At 48.8% G+C, this 3,954-nt stretch overlaps 1 protein-coding gene across 1 annotated transcript in view; it reads right to left on the reverse strand.

Annotated features, from left to right (window-relative positions):
• Lbr (lamin B receptor) overlaps positions 1 to 3,740 on the reverse strand; it is a 32,141-nt gene extending 28,401 nt beyond the window's left edge. Inside the window, exon 1 of the mRNA XM_008823720.3 lies at positions 3,662 to 3,740. The gene's annotated coding sequence lies outside the window, so the exon portion shown is untranslated. The remainder of the gene's footprint in view (positions 1 to 3,661) is intronic.
• Between the last annotated feature and the right edge of the window lie 214 nt (positions 3,741 to 3,954).

A 3,954-nucleotide genomic window follows, 5' to 3' on the forward strand; every position in this document is an offset into this window, starting at 1 on the left:
TATCAATCAATCTATCATCTATTTATCATCTATCTATCTATCTATCTATCTATCTATGTATGTATCATCTATCTTTCTTCATCGAGACAGGGTCTCCCTTCAGCCCCAGCTAGCCTGGAAGGAGACAGGGTCTCCCAGCTGGCCTCAATCTCACAGAGATCCACCTATTGGGACTAAAGGCCTGAGCTACCACACCCAACTTGCAACTTACTTTAAAGATGACAAAACTCAAGCTTAAAGGTAACTGCTCAGCACAAATACAGATGCATAAATAGCAGGGCAATGCAAATGTTCTTTGAGCTATATTCTATTTCATTTAGAATCACTTTACAGATGCCTTAAACACAATCTCACAGAGATCCACCTATTGGGACTAAAGGCCTGAGCTACCACACCCAACTTGCAACTTACTTTAAAGATGACAAAACTCAAGCTTAAAGGTAACTGCTCAGCACAAATACAGATGCATAAATAGCAGGGCAATGCAAATGTTCTTTGAGCTATATTCTATTTCATTTAGAATCACTTTACAGATGCCTTAAACACTGAGGCACATGGAAGTGACACTAAAGATTAACTATGACAGCACTAAGAGGCACCAACTCAAAACACTATCTAGAGTGATCAAAAATCAGGGCACAACTTCAAAGAGTGCGCTTTTTCTACTCAAAGGCTTTAAAATTTCAATTAACTATATTTCTAAAAAATTACCTTTTAAAAAAAACAACTATGAGTCAGACTGGGAAAATCAAAAAAGATGTACAGTTAATATTACTATAACCCACCAACAGGAAGAAAAAAATCTATATAATGAATAACATATTTGAGGTTTACTTCATAAAGTTACATTCTCAGAGCCAAAGCCCAAATGCATACCAAGTAACTCTGCTAACCACCCACCTAGGCCAGCATGTCCCTGGCCTTCGTCCAAGTTCCCTTCTCTCAAGCCTATGGAGGATACCCACTCTGTAAAATTCTTTTCCACTGCCTCAAAACATGGCCCAGGAAACCTTGTATACACTTCAAGAAAATATAGTCTTCAAGAACTGTCGTTTACACGAGGTAGGTTTGTCACCCTTTTGAAATATCAACTGATGACTGTGTGCTTCTAGCCCATAGGAAACAAAGTTTCCACTCCACTGACTAGTAGAGTCACAGTTCCATCTGACAAAATCAGTACCAGTGTCCCTAATACCAAGTGTGCAAGTAGACGGGAAGGTGTATTCTCTAAGTCTGCTTCATGTCACCAGCTAAGCAATTCTCCACATATCAAACCAAGCACATAAAGATACAGTCCTGACAGTCTCTTGCCAAGAGTGGCTATACAAACAAACAGTAAAACTTGAGGACTCTTGCAGATGAAAAAGAAGGAGAAAGTTGCATTACCTACCCCTCCCAAGAAAGTCTTTCCTAAATACATTTCTTCATCACCTGAGAAACACTTCACCTGAGAAACACTTCACTGGCTATATCTGTTTGGATAGATGGCAGATGAAAGAAAACACAAGTACTTAACTGGTGATTAGAGGGACATTAAGAGCCTGCCTGGGTCTCTAAAACACATGAGATAGCATCTCTAGAGTAATGAACGTGTTTGGGCTTGGAGATGGGAAGTTTAGGAATGAAGTCAGACCTGGGAGAAGAGTACCTAAGGGTCTGTTGTACCTAAGGGGCAGACACTTCTGCACGAGGAGGAGGGGCACAAAAAAGGAAGGTGACAACAGCGAGCTTTGCCTATTTCAACATTTAGCTCCAAACCTCCACGTACAAAGAAAGAGGAAGGAAATGTGCTGGGCTTCCTTCTCTGGTGCCCCTGCCTCAGTCCTGGACCACCTGAAACCAATCACTTAACATTAGGTTCTCCTACACTGGCCAACCAAGGTTTAAAAAAGGCAATGATGCCTTTCTATATGAAGATGCCAGTTTCAAACACTTCATAAACTTTCAAAATGAGCACTTAGGGCTACCTGCATCTTTAAAAGGATCTTGAACAGATTCTATCTGTACCTTCTGAAGAATTCATCCGTGGTCATTTCTCCCACCCAAGTACTAACCAGGCCTGACCCCACTTAGCTTCTGGAGCATTCAGGGTGGTATGGCCATAGATCTTTGCTATTTCTCTGTTCCACCTGTTAAGACACATTAACCATACCTGTGCAACAATGAACACAAGTTAATGTCAAAAGACACACAAATCAAGAAATCCAGTAGGTACCCTTCGAGTTAATTTTTTTATTTTAATGTGTGGCATGTGCAAGGCCCTGTAAATTGATACCGAGTAAGGGGGTGGAGGGGGTTTAAGAACTGAGACTTGATGGTTGAGTGGGGAACAAGCCAGCACTCTCCTTAGGAGACCATCGTCTTATAGTCAAACGGTCTCATGAGATGAGGCCAGCATCCTGATCTGCATCTCACTTTGCACAAGATCCATAAGCAACTGTCAGAGAATACAGCACAGTCACATAGTAAAATAATCTCCCAAAAGACTGAATTAGCCAGATAGGACAAGGAGGACCAGGACATCTGTGCATGTCATTATGCACCCTTGTAACAGAGTCAAGATACATGCAAACAACTTTCCTAAAAGGGATGTACCAGCCAAGTGAGTTTGGGGGAGGGGGGGAAAAATGCTGTTTACGGAGCACAGTGCCCTCAATCCTCCTCGGCAGCGGAAATAAAGGGATCCTCAAGCGTTTCTGTAGATCAGATGCTTGCTAACCTCAGTGTCCAATGTGTTACCATATACCATCGTGACAGAATTCTGCCTGCTACTTTGTTCTTCGGTGCTACAAGGGTCTTTAGTCATCTCTCCACCTTTCCAAACCCATCTAAACTGTAGCTGAGGAAAAAAGCTCAAAAGGAAGTCTGACAGCTTCCCTTGAACACCTGAACTGGAACAGGCCAGCTAGCCAAAATGCAAACAGACACCCTCAGCCTCAGTCCGTGTCCCTGCAGAACCAGGCAGCAGAAACCAAACACTAAAGGCAGAACGGCCTTTTCCCCTACCACCCAAAGGTAGCGCAGCATCCCCGTGCCGCCCCATCGCGCCCCGCCTCGCCAGGCAAAGCTCAGAAACGAAACACACTTGGGCTCGCTCGCCCGGTCGTAGCCACAGATCTATCTACACGCCCTCGTGCAAGGACTCGGGAGTGCACCCACGCCCCGCTGCCTCTCACAGCAGGTGAGCAACAGACTCCCACAGGAGCCGCAGGTCGTCCTTCCCTGCGCAACCCGGCCGCCTCGCTAGCACTCGGCCCTGCAGCAGGCCCTGCACACCAGGCTCGCCTCGCGCCCCTCGCACGGCAGCTGCGCAGAAGCATTCCGCAGCCTTAAAAGGCGGGACCCCGCTTCGGCAGCAGCGCACAAACCTGTCTCGAGCCCCAAATCCACGCGCCCCTCAGTCCGCACCCGCCGCCGCCAGCCTGCGCTCCGAGACCGGCACAAAGGCGGCACCGTAACCCAGGCCGCCGCGGGCCTTCCCGGTGAGGGACGTCAGCAATTTGAAACCCGCGCTCCGCTTCCGGCGTGAACCGGACCGCGCGACCCCAGCCCCGCGAGCCGCGGCCCCGGAGTCGCCTCAGGCTGGCGGGACCCACCAGCTCCCGGGGTAAGCCGCCTGCAACCCCGCGGAGGCCGGAGGCCTGAGTCTGCGGGCACTTACCTGGCCGTGCTCTGGCCGGAGTCAGAGCCGCTCTGGGACAGTAGCTGAGATGCAGCCCGCCGCAGTTCCGCGCGCGCCCGGCGGGGCGCGCGCCCCAAAGTCCCGCCCCAGAGAGGCTAGCCTGGACTCCCATTGGCTGATCGGCCGTTTGAATCATCATTGGCGTTGGTGATTGGTCGGGCCCTGTGGCGCGTAGGCCAGCCTGCTCCCTAGCGTCTTCAATCTCCCGCCCGCCTTATCTCGGTCTCGCAGGCGCCTTCTCAGGCCGCGCCTTGTCCTCCCCACAGAGTTCA

Source organism: Nannospalax galili, unplaced genomic scaffold (assembly GCF_000622305.1).
Source record: "Nannospalax galili isolate Female #2095 unplaced genomic scaffold, S.galili_v1.0 scaffold368, whole genome shotgun sequence".
NCBI classification, from domain to species: domain Eukaryota; kingdom Metazoa; phylum Chordata; class Mammalia; order Rodentia; family Spalacidae; genus Nannospalax; species Nannospalax galili.